A 19,128-nucleotide genomic window follows, 5' to 3' on the forward strand; every position below is an offset into this window, starting at 1 on the left:
AGAAGTGTTGCTGGTTCCAATATTCCATGGATGAAGTTTCTGACAACTGAGACAAAAATTTTAGGCCTTCTCTAGTTTTCACCATCCAGTATTTTCTACAACATGTTCTTTGGATCACTGACCAGAGTTAATGATATAAAACATATTTATTCATTCATAAACGTATTTGTCTCCAGTAGATATTGAATTTATACAGATATTAACATGCTATATCATATTGAGATGTTTCTATCTGTGGCAAATACTTTTACTTGTTTTTTACAGAGTCCCCTGATCCCTACCCAAAATTCTCATTAATAGGGATTCCATATTTCCACACAGCTTGTCAGTTTGATTATTTTAAGTACTTATTCAGTGTACTAAAGACCCTAATCACCCCTTCAAAGTATGCAGCTCTATATAAGGCCTCCAATGTCTGCAATACATAAGGATCATCATCATCATAATAGCATGGCAGCTGTGCTTCCTATAAGCCAGAAAAGTTGATCCTGTACACAACAGACACACCTCAGCTACTGTGTGCCATCTGCCTAGTTAGCGGTTAGACAGCCACAGCAGATAGAAACAGCTGCTCCTGACAATATGAAAAACATCAGTACTTCCTTAAAGGCTTTGGCAATGTGGATAAACAATTTCAGTGAAAAGAATATTTTAAATTGCTGCAAATTTTCGATGCAACTGCTATTATGCATCACACCACAACAAAGTGATTATGCTCAGTAAAATGGATTCTGTTCAGCAACTGTAAGAGTGTTGAGGGGTTTTTTTTTGTTGTTCATGTTGCTTTTGGCTTTGCTTTTTTCCCTCAGTTTTACAGAATACCAGTTAAAAAGGCTAAAAGACTATTTTGTCCTAGACAAGTTTTCATGGCATACTAAAATAATTTACTGTGGTTTTTTTTCTATTTCATTCTTTCAAGCAAAACAATTTTTACTTTCACAAGTTCACTGTTGTCTTCATCTTGAACTATTTATTTAGGCCATTTATGTAAAGACTGGATTTCTGAGAAACCAAAATACTGTGTCTGGTCTGCAGCAAAATTATGATCTGTAATAAAGCAAAATAATGAACTACTTACAATTGTGGGGATAGGAGGGTGTTTGGAAATGCAGAGAAACAGCACAATCCTTGATCTTGGCAGATACGTGTTGCCAAAAGCTGGATTTTACAGTGAATAAAGGTTAAAATGCAACGCATGCATAGAAAGATGACAGGCTACAGAGGATGGGTGAATACATGTGCACTACACACACACACTTCATACCTACACAGTTTTTCTCTTCTCCTTTGTTGCTCCTCACTAATAAACAGAAAAGCTCTAGATGTCTGACTCTGGAATGAAGCTGCTAGTTCAAACTGGGGCTCTGTGCCCCTTTGGAGGTCAGCTGGCTGCAGGCAGGAGGAGTGAAGGATAGAACAGCTCTCTCTCACCTGCCCTACCATGCATAACGGAACAGACATTGCATGGTGCCTCTCACCACCTCCTTCCCTCCCATCTGAGTGCTCGCAGTCTGGAGATGGAGTAGCAAATTACTATAAATAGGTACCAGCAGTGCAGAAGACAGGCATGGAAAGGGTTAGCAGTACAGACTCCACCTCAGAAACTGATAGGAAAATAAAATCTATTTATAGAAAAAACCCAAAAGCTATCTGGAAACAATTGCTGTCTTATATTTTGTATATATTAAGCTTTCTAGCTACCTCAAATAAGTGTGAGATTTATATTAATTGTGAAAAGATCAGTAATGGGAGGCAAATTAATGAGAAACCTGCTGTCACATTGCAGCATACATTTTTAATGGACGTTTTAAAATATTTGGACAAAATATCCATATATTTTTAAATGTGAATTCTTTAACTGGTAAATGTAATTAGCTAAATCTAAAGCAAAAAACATAACGGGACAAAAATTGATTTAATCAAAATATTCTGTCATTGCCATACATAAGCCAGCAGAATATCTTTTCAACAAATGAAATTATTCTTTATTTTATGCTTTTAAAAATGCATTAGTGTAATTGCTCTGCAACAAATTACCTTCTGTGCTATAAGCGTGGCTACAACATCCCTCGCATGTACATCAATTGTGCACATTGTCATGATGTTCTGATGATCACCAGGGGTGAGTTCCCCTAACAGCATGTTTATAAGGGCATTCAGTTGAGCAATCTGCAAAATAATTATATTTCAATGGAGATATTACACTGTGGGGAAAAAAACCTATTATATGTCAAGTGCTAAATGGAGCAGTTATAGAACCAAGACACATTTATTGGTGCTTTTAATCAAAGCAAATAACTTCCACAAACTAATAATGGTATTGTTTTCTTACAATTTTAATTTTACTCCCGAATTACAAGAATACATTTTTCTGCTGGTTCCCAGAACTTAACTTCGGAACAGATAAATACTAGTCTGATACTGCACTTGGAATGCTACTCTGTAACTGCACACATGAGAAAGTTACTTGATGTTTAAAGTATCACACATATACTTTAAAACTCTGCTTCCAAACCCCTCACAATACACTTTATGTTTACTACAGGAAATGCAGGGGCTGGGGAGGAGAGGGAAACAACAACTCTCTGGAGCCTGATTGCCTTGATCACGATGGCTTCTTTGTGTCAGAGGAACAAGAAAAGCAGGATCCCAGAACAGCTTCCTTCATCAGGCTGCTATGTAATTCCCCAGCCTGATGGGAATGGCAACACTGACGAGGTGGCCCAGACTGCCTGTCTTCATGGCCCTAGAAGCCAGTGGCAGTCACTATGAATTAGATTTATTCCCAAGCATCTGGAAATCTTAGTTTAAAAAGTGATGTTTCTGAACAAAAACAATAAAGTTAGTTTTGTTTTTTGGTTTTTTTTGGGGGGAGGGTGGAGGGAGGGAAGGGGACCCCAGAACAGTCCTTCTAAATAACACTTGCTATGAAATAACAGTAAGCACATATATACTTTTTAAATGGTTGCAAGACAAAACTTTCTGACAGAGCCTGCTAAAGATATTAGGGCACTGATTTTGAAAAGTTGTTTCATGCAGAATCCCACCTTTGCAACAGGGGAATGTTTGCACTGGTGAAAGAAAACAAACATCCTTAGTAGATTGATTTAGTGGCAAGTAGTGTTATTTTCTCAAGAGATCACTAGATTTTGGCATTTAAATTTTATAAATCACTAAATTTTCACGGATTGGACTTATACCGTAAGATTTCTGCTTTGTTTAAAATTACCATTTTTATACATTTTGTGCATAACAGGTTTGCATACCTACTTGTGATTGCAGACTTTCAGATGATTTCCAACCATTCTTCTACATCCTTGAAGATTTCAACATCCTCAGCATAGTCTCAATATCTATAAAATCAATTGTTTTGACTGATTTCATAGTTTATTTTCACATGCTGCTGCTGCTTCAATAATTTTTTCTGAAAAAAAAAAAGTGGCAGAGTTCCTTCTAAATTCACTGTTATTCTAGCTAATGTAAATACTACTTCCTCTAACATCTTAAAGAAGCAATTTATATGAAAATCATTCATAAGTGAGAATAACATCACAGACTTTGTCATGGTGCTTCTGAAGATCTTCTTGCTAAACCTGTTTCCTGTCAAAATGCAAAACACACAGACCTGAAACCTGGGCAGGCCAGGCGACTACAGCTCAGCACACCGGAGGACAGAACAACCTCTATCCTAACCCCAGGCTCTGAGCTACACGAGTTCCACTGTGAAAGACCTCAGTCCTGTAAAACACACTGTGATCTGCCTGCTCAGAACACAGGTTTGTTATGAATAAAACCTTTGGTGTTCTGCTCTTTTCACCCAGTCTCCTTTGAATAAAAAGCCCTACTTCACACCTTATGTGAATTTACAGAGCTAGATGAAAATAACTCATTTTTTATGCTTGTCTTCAATTGTGCCTTTCTCCCCAAGCTCTAACAATAGGATACAAAAGCTTGTGAATCCAAGAGAAAGAATTTAATGGCAGTTTCCCTTAAATGGAACCCATAGACTTCTCTCAAAGGAGAAAAGAGCTATAGAACAAAAAATAGGGTAAAAATCACCAAACTTCATTTTCTCCCAGTATACTGTTTATGCAGTAACATGGCTCATACAGTCCACAACATGCAGCACTGAATGAATTTTTAGCCTGCTTCCTACCAGTATGAAGAGAATGATTTTGGTGGCCTACATCCAAAGACACAGCAGTGGATCACTGTTCATATTACTCAGTGATTGCATATAATTTGGCATCACTGAAACAATCGCAGCTCTGAAAAGGTTGAGCTCTGGGCTATTATGAAGGCTAAATTAACTCTCATCACTTGAGTGAATGATCCATTCATACCAAGGTCAAAATCACTAGTTGAGCAGCAAAGGCAAGATGGCACTATAGCTGACTGACCTACAGTTGCATATGGATAAGACTTTATTATTCTCAGACAAGCTGAATATTACTGAAAACATTAAATTAGTTACTTACTGTAGAAAAAGTTAAAACCTCCACAAAAAAAGTAAAATACAACCTTGTCCTTCCCCTGCTCACTTTGCTCCTTAGGTTCAGACAGAAGTACAAGTGCTTTAAGTGACTGAATTTGCTCAGGCAAGAATGAGAGTTCAGGAGGAAAACAAGGTGAGACTTTTCTTAGTTTCCTCTTGAAAACTCTTAAACTATCCTTTAGTAGATCAGGCACTTAAGTGCATTAGCAAGACAAGAGAACAGAGAAGAAATTTGGTTAGCAGGTGCTAAAGGGAAACAAGGTTCTCTCAGAGAATACAATTTTCTTTTTTTCAAGGAAAAGCAGTTGTCTTTTCTTTCCTTTTCTATCCCCAAATTGAGCAGATCAAATATGAAATTTCCATGTAATAGAATAGTCTGATACTGTTTTTTCTGAATGAAAATTAATAGCTATATTTAAGAACTTGTTTCAGAACAAAACTTTTTTAAAATAGTTGCCTGAAAAGACAAACTTTCAACTTTTCAGTTAATATTATTTTCCAACTTTTGAGTCAATATTAATCTCTGCATCCATCTGAATCTCTATGGCTCACATTCTCCAGGCAGCCCATATTTCAGACTGCACACTGCTGTGTGACTGCATTACATCCCATTATTGGCAGGAGTGGCTGAACTACAGGAAGACAGCAGGGTTTGTCATGGGATACACAGCCCAGCAGAGACTCGAGTTCCACTGGGGAGGAGTGGGAAATAAAAAGAACTAGCTGCAGTTTCCAGTATAGGCCCAAGGGAATCAACAGCATGAACTGTGGAGCTACTTGGTTACTGGGACCTCTGCCTTATGTCACACTACAGTACTGACTAAGTCAAAAGCAGCTGCTATTTTTGGTTGAAAATATATGGTTTCATTAGCCTTTCTTAACAGGAAATTTACCCAAAGCATAATTTTCCCACAGAAAATGCTAATGTATTTTGGGTTTCTTTTATTTGTTTGTCTGGGCTTTTTTTGAGGAGAAAAATTTCACTAATCATTTTTGAACATCCAAACTTCCTGCTCCTCTCAGGAGCCTAGGCTGCATGTCAGGCAATTCTGTCTAAACCTCAGTACACACTTGTTCTGGCTCCTAAGCCTAGGTAGCTATGGTTATGCTGGTTCTTCAAACTGGCTAAATTATTTCATTTCCAGAGTGTAAGGATACTTTTAATTAGAAACATAAGTCTTTACATTCTGAGATTTCTCGTTCAGCTTCAACAACAATCTTTCCATCATCTTTACATAAAATTACACTTCAGCAAGCCTCAAGGGGAGACAAAAAGGAATACAGAAAATGACCATGCTTTGTACAATTAGCAAATGGTTCTGGGCTAACAGAATGGACAAAAAAGATACCCATTTTCCCTTGAGTTCTCCTCAATGCTGTGACCTCAGGATCCACTGAGCTTCTCCCATTAGATGTAACAGATAACATGGTCTGAACAGGGAGTCTAAGGTCTGTAGAATTATTTGCTTCATATCTTTCAATTCAGCAGAACATCAGACAAGGAAATACACTACTCAATAATCTGACTTGTCCTTCACTAAACACAGGGCACTGAAGTGTACACATAACCATTGTTTATACTGCCAGGTTCTTATTGTCACCAAATTTTGGGTAACATTGTCAAATAACTTGAGTACTTTGCAATCTGTTGATAGATGTTGAAGAAACCTGCAGTTAGAATAAATTTATTTGGCTAAAAACAGTGACTAAAAAAAACAGCTATCTTGGACGAAAAGTTTCCCTGCTCTGAATGGTTACCCTCAGAATGATTTTCAGTAAAACAACTGCAGAGGAAGTGGCATCATGGAGAAGAAGTGGGACCCCCATCTTCCACAAGGATCATAGAATCCTTCTGGCAATAATTCTTTTTAGAACTACTACAGTAGACATGTTAGAAATATTAGTTGTCATTGAAGGAAATGAAACCAAAGCAGAACAAAATGAATGGAGCCAAACAGAGCCAAGTCATTCTTCTCTTTTCTATACGGCAATCTTTCTATATAACTTTACTCTCTGAACAGGTGTTTGACATCATAGGAAAGATACTGTAAAAATTAAAGTATTTCCATTGTTTTAAGGTCATTTTCATTGGTATTTCTAAAGCATCATAATCCTGAATTCTGATCTGCAAAACAGCTCTGTGTACCAGAACAATTCCTGTATTGCTGAAATACAAGTTAAACCATTTGAGCACATACACACATCGGGTCACCCTTCAAAATGAGGAACAGTTGCTTCTGTTACGTGCACATGTGAAGCGTGCACATAACAAAATGACTTTGTTGATAAATGACTCACCAGGGAGAACATCTTTTCTCCAGATGGATTAATATTATTTTTATCACAATATTCCAACTCACTTATGCAAAATATTTTTGGTCTGCCAATTTCTAAGAAGTTCCTTAAACCTTGCATGGTCTTAATAAAATATTAAGGTTAAAAAGAGGATTTGAAATTAACACACTGCACTGGTGACAGACATGTAATTAGAAATTAAGTGTTTGTTTCCAAGAAGGGATAGACCAACATTAAATGCTCTGGCCAGGATTTAGGAGACTTACTTTCACAAAAGCTCTGAAGGTGTCATTTAAAGAATCACAGAACTTTCAAGTTCTCAGCTGTAAAGTAGGGCTAGTAGCACTTTCCTGTCCACAAGAGTGAATATATTTCTTATATGTAGAAAGATTAGGAACTATCAAGATATACAGTAGGAAAGCTTTTCCCATGGAAACTAAAATCTATAAAAAAAGTTGGTGTAAAATTCAGTAGACAGTTTTTGTTCAAACAGTTGGTACTCAAAGAGTTATGTTCAAACAAAAGCACATGATAGACTCCCATTCAGTTTTCTCTCTCAAGAGATCTCAGCCATTGTCTCATCAGCCTTTAGAAAGTGCCCCAACTACTGAGACATTCTTCAGTTGCACTTTGATATTATCCATATTGTACAAATACTCAATGACCTCATCCTTCTGCCCCAAACCAAAGTGAAATTTTCATCTATATAGATTGCTTTGCAACATTTGGAAAAGTGATCTATGGTATGTTTAAGTTCATAAAAGTCCTCCATACGTGCAGAAATTTTTAAGATAGGTAAGAATGAGAATTATTACCTTCTACATGTGTTTCCTCTAAGTTAGCAGTTCCCTTCACCTCCTGATCATTCATATCCCCAAAATATTGGAGGGGGTTTCATTTATTAATTTAGTTTTTAAAGTAGGGTATGAATAGACAGACACCTAACATTCCCACAGCATACATCACAGTTGCAATGATACATGCAATATCACAACACAATTTAAAAAAAATTCTGAAAGCTTCAACCCACACAGAGTAACACCATACCTCATCAGAAGGCTTCAGGTGCCTGCCCATACAGAGTAACACCATATCACTTCAGAAGGCTGCAAGGCATCTGCCCATCTTGTTCTTTGCCTAACCTGTTATGCCCTCATTGTTCATGCATTGCACCTGGGTGCCCTCTGGTCCCTTAGGTGACTGGTCAGTTCACCTGGGCACTCAATGGCTCATTGCTGTCAATGCTGCTCACCTGCTTTTCACAGCTGTACCCTATTAGGGATGGGGCCACAGCCCCACTCCCAATCACCACAAACTATGTACCTACATGTCCAGATGATATTTAATTCCTATAAGCCACCCCTAGGATGTTAGTTTACAATCACCATTGTGTGCATCTATCTCTTTTTACTGCCATTTTTCTTACTGCTTTAGCTACACATATCTGTTTATCTCACAGCTCCTCTGTGCAGCTGTAAAATGAAAAAGTCCTCCATGTGTTATGCCACTGACAAACTTTGCCTTAGAAATAAAGTACAAGCATTGCAGGAATGAAGTTATCCAAAATTCTGCAAATGTAGAACACAAAGGCTATTGTGCCCATAAATACTGGGTTCTGAAATACAAGAAGTTTTAATTTCTTAAACTTCAGCTCTTTTCAGATGATTAATCCTTGATTGAAAAGCACATATCCCATCTCCTAGTCCTTTGACAAGTCTTCATTTCTTACACAGCAGACCTTTGTGAATGAAATGACAGAAGCAGTAAAGGAGCAAGCAGGTTAGTGACTGCATCTTGGAATCTGACTTCTGAATCTTATGTGAAAGCCAGCTGGGTAATTTGCTGGTTATGGAAGAAAAAATAAACTCAGAGGGATATTTTCAGAAGTACTTGGAGATTTGGGAGTTCAATCCTGTAATACTCGTTTCCCCAATTTTTTTAATCCTTTGAGTTCAAAAACCCTCTAATGAAGGGAATTTAACAAGCTACAGGCTCCTACATAATGCAGAGTACTCAGAACATGAGAGATTATTTCAAGTAGCGAAACACTGTTCATTAGGGAAATGATCACATTTGCAAATCTTCTGAGCTCCATCTCCATGTGCTCATCATTTATTTGTTTCCATGGGGTTTTCATCCAATCCTTAATACTTGTCTATAAAATTTTAAAAAATAAACAAACAGCTCCTACTACATTCTAAGCAATGCCCATGGTTTCCAACTCATCAGCAGGTGAATATTTATGAATATGTATGGTATACAAATGCAATAATATGAGTTTCAACATTTAAAACCTACTGATGCTGAAAAGTAATCTAAGAGGATTTTTTATCCTTTGTGCTAGAATTCTGTTTGTTATAGGGAAGGGATCCTTAACTTTATGGATTGATTTTTTGCTTATTTTCAAAGTAAAAACACATTTCTAAAGTATTAAAATTCCACAAATAGGAATCAGTTCACTTCTTATTCAGTATCTTTTTAGTAACATTAATGGATGAGAGGTGTGCAAGTAAAAAAACTGAAAAAACTAAATTTCAAACCTGAGATAAACAGGTATATCTCTCTTACAATAAAAAAATGTATTGACTGAATTTGTCTCTAGATTCTCAAAGAAAATTCAATTAAGGTAAATATTTGATACTCAACGAAACTGAAAGAAAAGTGTACATTATTTACCTGCTTTAGTATAAGCAAGGACTCCAAATAAAACTGGATCTTTTAATGAAATTAATAGGGGAAAAAAAATCCCAGAAGTTCTCTCTTGAACTTCTCCAGAAAATAATCACCTGGAATATGTATTCAGTAAACAAGGTTGCAATAGAACTACTCTAAGTAACTCACTGTCTAGGTGTTCTACACCAGTGTGGAGTGACTTTATTCCTGAGAAATTACTCCACTATGCAAACAGCTCTAAGAGACACTCGAAGATGATGTATAACCACAATTATAAGTATCCTCCACACGTAAATCAGTACACTAGAATGTAAAAAAAAAAGTCCACCTAACATGCAGAAGCATATGTTTTTGTTTTGGGACTAATGATTCATTGAATTTGAACCTTCAAATACCTTATGAGTATCAAAAATTCTCATTAACAAAAACCATTTAGCTGAAACACTCCCATTTAGAGCGACAGCAATTCCATTGCAGCGGCAAAATCTTTATGGTACAAGATACTAAAACCAATAGAATGTATTAGAAATAAATTCTACAAAATATTTGGGTTCTGTAAAATGAGTTCAAGCTTAAATGAACTTATATTTTTTAAAAGTGAACAATGTTTTGTTCATGAAAAAAAATATAAATAAAAAAATAAGGAAAATCTTTTGCTTCATAATCTTGTCAGGCACTCTGTTTCATCAGAGCAGGAGCTTTTCCTATTCTTCCACAACAATAACTTCATCTCTGAGGTAACTGTGCACTCATGGACATTAAAATAAATTTTGTCCTCTTTTGGAGACTGAATGGCTTGTGTACAGCTGCAATTACCTCTGAGGAAAAGCTGATGAAAAGAGAAATCTGTGATGACCACTGAAAGGGACTCCTGTCATTCTGAACAAATGCAAGTAAAGCTGGATGCCAGATTAGTGACTTAATCATAAAATATAAGTCAATAGACAGGATTCTGTTATAATCCATCCAAGGCCAGGTTTTCATAGTTCTTATGTTACAAAATAGGACTGCTGCAAAGGTTATTCTTCTTGGGGATTATTAAATGGCCATTTTGAAACCTCTTTCTTTAGGCTAAAGAAATATAGAAGAAAACGAAAGACAGTTGTATAATTTCCTGAAAGACACTATGACAAACTTATCCCCACCAGGAACCATCTTATCCATCTGAATCCATAATAACGTGCATTTAGGTTTGGAACTCCTCCAGCTTCAAATTGTTTTGCCGAATTTCATAAAAAGTAGTGAAAAAAACCCACTTTGTTTCCTCCTTGACGACCTCTGAAACACATTTCAGCTTTGGGCACTTTTTAAAGCCATGCACAACAGTTCAGAATAGAAAAAAAAATGACAGACCCCATACTCCAGCAGTGCCAGTAAATACCATTGCAATAATGTTATCATTCACTGTCAGATACTGAAAAGGTACAAATTGAGGCAGACACTGTGGGTTCACATGGTACTGTGTGAGGCTTTTTCTTCTCACTACTCTTCATTGCTTATTCGTGCAGACACCACTAATGCATTTCCATCCAGAGGGTTATGGTAATGAACTACTAGTGCTTTTTTATGCAAGTGAGTTAAACTAAGTCAGAAGTCTAAGACTTCATTTGTAATATTGTTCGCTTCACAGACAAAACAATTTCATATATTTTCTTAGACCACTTGGGAAGAGTTCATAGGTTGATCAAAAACCCAAACAGGCATTATTTCAAAGTTCCTCAAATATTCATTCTGCATATGTGCTAGCATGAGGCATACCCAGAGCCTGTTTTGTTTAAGACATATCCCCATAACTCTGCGGTGTTTCCTCATCCTGACCATTCAAGAACAGAGCCTTTCTGTAATCAAAATATAAACACGTGTGCATTATAAGTATCACATCACTTTGCTTAACTAATAATAAATTCTATGCAAACAGAAAATAGACATTAAATCCAGCTGTTGGAATGGGACAGGAAGGGGTTCTACTCACATTTCATCACATCTTCAAATCTGGGTTTCATATACACAGAGAAATTTGGTGTGAACCAATGAGGAAGATAATGCATCCAACTGAGTCTTGATCTGGATGCAGTGGCACCCAGAGGGCTTTGATGTGATCAGAGCTTCACTTCGATCTTGAAGTATAGTGTGACATGGAGCCAGTGGAACTTGACAGAGCTCTTTATCACTGGCCCTTAGATTGAAATAAGAAAAAAATTCTTACAGACCAATAATTTTACCAGAAAGAACAGCCCAGCCTTATATGCAAAAATGGTGTAAGACAATGATTAAATACACGATACCTGCCTGCAAAAGCAGTAACACTTTCTGTACTGACCTTCATCTCTTCCTGCTGTGTTTTCCCCTGAAATGCCTGTGGAGGTCAGTAATGCACAAAGCTAATAGGGGACTGCGAGTGCCAGGCCTCTGCAATGTACTGATGATTGCGTTTTTTTCTCTCCAAACAAAGGTCTGCTTGCTGTCAACACTTCACAGAAAATTGCTGGACCCGTCAATTAGGACACTATAAACAAATGTATAAGCATATATGTATTTAGACATATACCTGCACACACACTTCTAAAATCATGAAGCCTGCAAATTAACATAAAAGCAAGGCAAAGCAGGTAATCTCTCATCTGGATAACTTGCTCTCTAGTCTAACAGAAGTGACAGACAATTGAGAATATTTCAAATACAGAAAGGGATAAGAGGAGGACATGTTGAGAGAATTATAAACATTAGGAAATTTGTTTGAAACAATTCTGCTTTTGGGGGTCCCAAGTGAGCTTTTCACTTGTTCATTTGTTTAATTAGAGATTAACAGCTGCATTCAGCCCTTTAGAAATGAACGTCTAGGACCTACTTGAATCACACAAGATATTAGGGTGAAATTTGAGAAAGTTATTCCTGTTTTGAATAATTTTTTTTCATTCCTATCCACATAGATAATTGCTATCCTCAGTATGTCACACTTAAGTATCCACTTTGCTCTTAACAGTACAATGAATGAGACCATTGCTGAGCAAACCAGTCAAACGAGCTTTTTCCAGGTAAATAAAGGAGCAAACCAATTTGAATATTTAGCACTGAAGGAGAGATATAAGGCAGCAACACAAAAAGAGAATTATAGACATAATACAAATTAATATAATTTTATGCTGGTTTATTATAAATAAAATGCTAAACACCACCTTTGCTCTCCAAGTGTACACATATAATTTTATCCTGAGTTTGTCATTCAAAAGCACCCAGACTAGGCTACAAAAGTTATCTATGCACAAATTTGAACAAGCAACTCCCTTTCTCAGTTATTTTTGCTCAGGATTGGAACCTTAGGCACACAAATGCATGAACTTTTTGCATAAGCAAAGGGATAAAAGTAAGTTTACAGCAGATAGAGTCCATTATATGAATGTTAATAACTATAGTCCAAATTTGTACATGAATGTTTAAGCTAATATTCAGCAGAAAATTGCTAGCTAAACTTCATGAAATCTGGAGACTCTTTCTGTGAAAAAGCTGCAGCAGCATAGCCACATAGGCTTGACATACCCCAGCTCTTGGGAACTCTGGACCTAACTCAAGCTATTACAGGTTTTTTAGGATTATTTTTTGGAAATCAGAAGAATGATGCTGCAAATCAAGATTCTTTTTATAAAGAGTTTCCTTCCATATATGTTTCCATTACAGCTCTTGCTAGCCTAAGCAAGGTGAATATTACAATAAAACAACGTGAACAAGACAAGTTGATCATCTGAGACAGCCAGCCTTTCACTAATGACAAACTGCACCTGAGCAATATGGTGGCTTTCTGTGAGGGAAGACAAAATGATGTCATCTACCTAAAGCCCACAACACAGTCTCACAGAACACCCTTATCTCCAACTTGGAAGTGGACATGGAAGCAAAGGGTGGGCTACTCAGTGGATAAGGAATGGGCTGGATGGGCACAGAGGGTTACGGTTGGTGGTTCTGCATTCATGTGGAGGCTGGTGACGAGTGGTGTCCCTCAGGGCTCTGTCTTGGGACTGGTGGTTTTCAACATCTTTACCAGTGGCACAGGCAGTGAGACTGAGTGCAGCCTCAGCAAGTCAACAGATTACACAAAACTGAAAGATTGTTCTGTACCAACTCCAACCCCCCTAAAACCCCAAAACAAGTAAACAAAAAATGGGACTGCACCATACACTTCACCATCTCTCCCCTTATTTTTATCAGTTTGGCAGTCACTGAGCCCCATACACCCAAAAACCACTCCATTGACAAATCTAAGGAGGGGAAAGCACAAATAAAGAAATTACTTCTAACTTGAGAACAAACTTCATAATCAGCCTGCAATCAGAATATATTTTAGAATAATTTCAGTGTTTCATTAACTGAATTTTCAAAGAATACAGGTGGATTCTTCATTTAGTTCTTGATCATGGAGGAGAAAAAAATCCTCTGCCAAATAATTTATCAGTTGTTTTATTTGAAACTTGTTCATTTTCTTGAATGCAGAGATCATGAGAATGGACATTCAAAATGCAATGTACTCAGACTAGTTTCACTTCCTCAAAAATGTATGTCTACTTGGGAAAGCTCTTTTTGCAATTTTTTGTTGTCAGAATGTGGAATACTTGAGAATATACCTTGATAAATCATGTTGATGCAGTTGATATTTTAACTGAAATTCTGATTGGTACTCCAAGATATTGACAGTGACAGATAGATCAAAACAGATCATAAAATCATGGTTATTCTTAACTTCTTGATATCCTGGAAAATACTTGAGTAAATAGCTTAAAGGGCACTCTTATTTTTAAAACATCTGTTTCTAAACCCATGCTGTTTCACCTGAAAGATACAACTTACTTATTGAATCAGGGCTCCTTAGAGGTTAAACAGGTAATCCATGGAGATTGTTGCCTAACTTTTCCTTAGCTGTCATTCATTAAATATGTTCCATCTCATGAACTATGAGCCATTTCAGTTTTAAGCATTCTTATTTCCTTTAAATTTACCTAAAACTTTTATAGGCTCAGTCAGTACTGCCCACATACATTTAAAAGCCCACATACATTTAAAACATTGCCAAAGGAGAAGAAAAAAACATTTAAAATCTGTATTTGATCTGACAACAGCATTATCATGTTTAAATTAGAAAGAGATTAGACATAATTGAAGATAAAGAGGACACAAGCATGACTCCCATTTTGGTGGAGTGGGCTTTAAATGATCAGATTCATTCAGAATACATTACGCAGAAACATAGAATTGTTATCTTTCGACAGCCTTTTCTAAGAGTTTACAATTTCTCAGTTCAGTGAAGCTTGCCTCCAGCTTGTTATCAGAACAAAAAATGAAAAATCATTTGGTTCAGAGCACTGAACTGATCTCACCTCCAAAAGTACACATTTTCTTCTGATAACCAACACTTCTTTGGACTGTTGAGGTACCGCTTCATGCTTTACAGTGAAGTCAATCTTTTTACGATTCTTCCACGTTTCAGGTAATTCCTAACCACATTACAAGTAGAGAGTGTTTGTCAGTTTGCAGAACAAATACCCCCACCCCACACACAAACACACATACTTTTATTCTCCTCAACTTTCCCTACTTTTTCCTTTTTTTGAAAAACATTAGCTGAGTTTGTGCAATTCCTTCCCTGCTGTTGTTATGTAGTGACAAAGAGGGACTCTCTACACAGAATAACTTGCTAAATGCAGTTTATGGGAAAGATAAAAGATTATTCTTTACAATATCCTACATTTCTACATTTTCTAGTTAGAAAATGTTTAGATATATTACATTTTGAAATAAACCTCAGGAACACAAAAGATACCTCAGTGGTGCAACTCATGATAAAATAGTTTGATAAATAGATTTTGACCCACTCATAAGAAAGGCACAAAAATACTCATAGTGACAACTGAATGTTTTAGAAAGCCCCAAACATGTCAAGTCATTTTGCTTAACCAGCTTAGCTCTTAACAAGGGTGGGGTTGAACCCAGTCTGGTCCAAAAAAAAAAAAAAAACCCACCATATTCCTTACATTCCTGTTAGACATCCCAAAGGCTCATCTGCTCTGTAATATACCTGCTACTGACAAAAATGTCAGCCACAAGTCTAGTTGAATATGGACATGGACTCACTCACAACAGTGTAATTAGACACAGTAATTAAAAGGGAAAAATATACACAAAGATAAATGTGTTTTTTCCTTGATGTTGTTTTGAAAAAGTTACATGGGGCTTTTGCAAACATCTGTGTTTACTCTGAATCTCGTTCAACTTAATTCCACAATCCTGTGACACAGCTGAACCTCATTACCTCCTTGCAAGTTATATTGCTCAGAAAAGTTTCCTATCACTATTTGAAGAAAATGGCTAGAAGTTTAATAAACACTAGCAGTCCTCTGACAATGTGTAAATAAGAGCACAATGAAATACCTGCTTATAAATTGTACATTAAAATGGATATTTCCATGCATGTGAAGTTTATTTTTCAGCTGCATTAAGAGGCAAGACAGATTAGAAATGAATAGTAAAGAAATTATTGGGAAAGAGTCCCCATTTTCACATGCAGTATACATCTTCACATTTCCTGCAAGTGATGGTAGGGAAAAAATAACTACAGAAACACATTTAGTCACTTGGAAAAATCAGGCTGATAGCAAAACTCTGATTCATAAAGATCCAGTGTTTTAAACACTTTAAAAAACCCCAAAGATTACAATAGTGCTATTTTTACTGCCTCAATTTTTGGTCTGCCAGCACTTCTCTAATTAAAGTTACATTAAAGAGCATGGTTCAAATTTTCAAGAGAACTGCCTCCAATTCACACACACCATCTCTGCACCATTTCTCTGTACCTCTGTGTGCAAACAGGCACATGCTCATCGTGGAGCAGCAAGGGCTGCCTGCTCCCCAAGGGAAGGTGAACCCTGAGCAGAAAGTTACCCCAGAAAACAATACCCTCATCAAGCAAGGGCCCAGCCCCAGAGGGCCTTAAGAATTGCAGCAGTGCCAGGCATTTGTAACTGGGTGCATCAATAGCCCAAGACACAGTCAGCAGTGAAAGAGATGCTGGGTTTCACCAGCAAGTACAGCCAGGATGGTAAGAGAGAGACATAAGGTCAAGCAAGAGCACACAGCCACTGAGGTCCACCGGGAGAGCACACCTGGAGCACAGGTCCAGAGCCAGGTCTAAGCACCCCCAGGGGCAGGGCTGAGGGGAGGCTGCAAGACAGGAACAGCCTGTACCTGAGAGAAAGTGAGACCACAGGGACGAGCTTCTGCAGAGTCCCATGGGTATGGGGAGGAGCCCCAGGAGGAGCTGCTCAGGGCATTATTAGTGCACCCAGGACAAGATAATTTGCACACCGGCAAAGTGATTAGCTACTAATTACCTGACCTACCTGCACAAAAAAGGGATGCCCTAATCCTTCAAGGTTAAGATTACTCTGTAGATTTTTACAGTAAAGGGATTTAACATGCCTCAGGTTATGTACAGAAAAACCTTTTAATTTTGAGGTAGGGGTGAATTGAGACATTTTCAGTATTTGTTTGCCAAATCAAAATCGTATGCTTCTTGTGAGTTTTTTAGCTCAGATCATCTGGAAAAAGAATTTTCATTTAACCAGAATTGTTCATGTTTCAAAAATTATTTTTGTTGTCCCAGCAGGGCAGTAGACAGAACCAACTTTACAACAGTTTTGTATAAAAATTGTACATATCAAAATGCAGCAGTGGATTTCCCCATGTTTCATGCATTCAACTGGAATGTGAGAGGTTGACCAAGACCAAGGTTCTGCTGTAAATCAGACAGTGGATTAAGTCCACTATCTCTCACACGCTGTGCTGAACCCCCTGACCCAGAATCTTTGGCTATTTGAGCTATGTGATCCCTCTGTATCCCTCAGCTCTGCTCTTCGCAGAGGTTGGAGAGGAGCAGACATTACATTTTTGACTGCATTTCAGGATTAACTGAAATGCAAGACCAAACATAAAAATAAAAGTTTCAGGTGGGCCTTCTAGATCATCTTTGTGCAGTATGGAAATCCTATTCTGTGAAAGGCATACCATGTAAACTAATGCTCCTGTTTGGCCTTGAAATCTATTAATAAGGGAGATCCACAGTTAAATTCTGTCATCAAAAATGCCTTTAACACATGACTATTTAGGTGAAAAATTGCCTTCCACCAACAAACAAGTTTTTGTTCTAAACATTCTAGTTGATTCTTAGGAGGACAGTGCTGGTAAAACATTGATAAACGCTTATTAAATCTCTTGAATGAAACTTGAGAACACTACAATAAATGTACAATGTTCCTACTTTGGACACATTAAGTCAACAGAACATTTTCCCTAGAATTGGGAACAGACAGCAAACATCATTAAATTTTTTAAAATACGTTCAGTAAAAGTGTCCAAGGTAAAGAGCTCTAAAAGAAACCCAAATGTATTTAGGGTTATTTTTATACTTGCCCGTATACTAAGTGTGGACCAAAGTTTTAGAGCTGTAATGTTGAATCCTTACCTCCAGTTTTCCTTGAGATCTTCATCCCCAGGTCTCTCAGCTGCTATCCACAAGGTCTCAAGAGGTCAGTTTTAAGACTGAAAATGTAATCTATGGATTCCTGGTCCTGCATAAACATTGGATCACTCATGGAGTGGCTAAGCATTGAAACAGACTCCTCAGGGAAGTAGCAGAGTCATCTTCCCTGCAAATGTTCAAAAAACAAGTAGACATGGCACTTCATCACAAGGTTTAATGGAGGTATTGGGTCAAGGTTGGAGTTAATGATCTTGGAGGGTTTTCCCAGCCTTTATGATTCTATGGGTGTCTCATTATTTCACCCACAGCTGTGTACTCTCCTCCTCACACTTCCTTCGTCAACCTTTCTCTGGTTTCATGAGTGAGCCTCTCCATTCAGGAACATGCAATGTAAGGAAATGTTGAGGTAATTAGCACAGAACACCTGAAAACTTAAAGCAAAGCAAACACATAAAAATATTAATGAACAAGTAAATTCAATCAAATAAAACACAGAAGCATAGTGTTAAGGCTTAATTGGTGGGCTCCCTTTCCCCCCTCTTTTTAAGCAAGAGAGAAATGCACTTCGCATGACTGAAGTCATTCTTGAGAAATATTATGGAGTCATTTACTCTTGACCATCTCTTCCTTTTCTGCATCTGTTGCATGTGGTTCAAGTAATAACCCTATTGAGGTTGTCAGTGCTGCAGAATCAGGGACCAGGACTTGTTGTCTGACAGCAAGAAATAGTTTGGATGGGCATTTGAGGGGATGGGTATAGTGCTGTGATCCACATCCATCTTTTAAAAGTGTCCAGGATTGCTGCTAATTTCAAAGAGTTCCTCTCCCAAAGAATGGCTTGAAAGTCTGCAAAATATCTCTATTGTTGCATGGCTTAAAGGGACAGAAGGCATTTAAAACATCATTCAATCCATCCTTCTCAATATAAATACACATATATACATCTACATATACACACACATATAGAGAGGAGGATTACATATATATGCATATATACATGTATACTTGTCCTTACGGATGTATAGATAAAAAATATATATTAAACAGAAACTAGAGAAGCTTAACTAAACCTGAGCTGCTTTCCTTAAAATTTGAGATCCCCTTTTAAATTAAATTCACCAATTGAATTTTAGAAAGCTTA

At 37.2% G+C, this 19,128-nt stretch overlaps 1 long non-coding RNA gene across 2 annotated transcripts; it reads right to left on the reverse strand.

The window, feature by feature from the left end:
• Positions 1–2,030: 2,030 nt before the first annotated feature.
• On the reverse strand, positions 2,031–18,579 carry LOC127059817 (uncharacterized). Of its 2 annotated transcripts, none has more exons than XR_007777983.1 (6): positions 17,970–18,579; positions 14,830–14,946; positions 11,784–11,969; positions 11,436–11,639; positions 3,267–3,424; positions 2,031–2,169 (listed from the first exon to the last, which is right to left on the reverse strand). It is a non-coding gene; the product is annotated as an uncharacterized LOC127059817 (long non-coding RNA). The 2 variants fall into 2 exon arrangements; XR_007777982.1 differs by having other exon boundaries at positions 2,048–2,169; positions 3,271–3,424.
• Positions 18,580–19,128: the final 549 nt, after the last annotated feature.

This window comes from Serinus canaria, chromosome 7 (genome assembly GCF_022539315.1).
Source record: "Serinus canaria isolate serCan28SL12 chromosome 7, serCan2020, whole genome shotgun sequence".
Lineage (NCBI taxonomy): Eukaryota > Metazoa > Chordata > Aves > Passeriformes > Fringillidae > Serinus > Serinus canaria.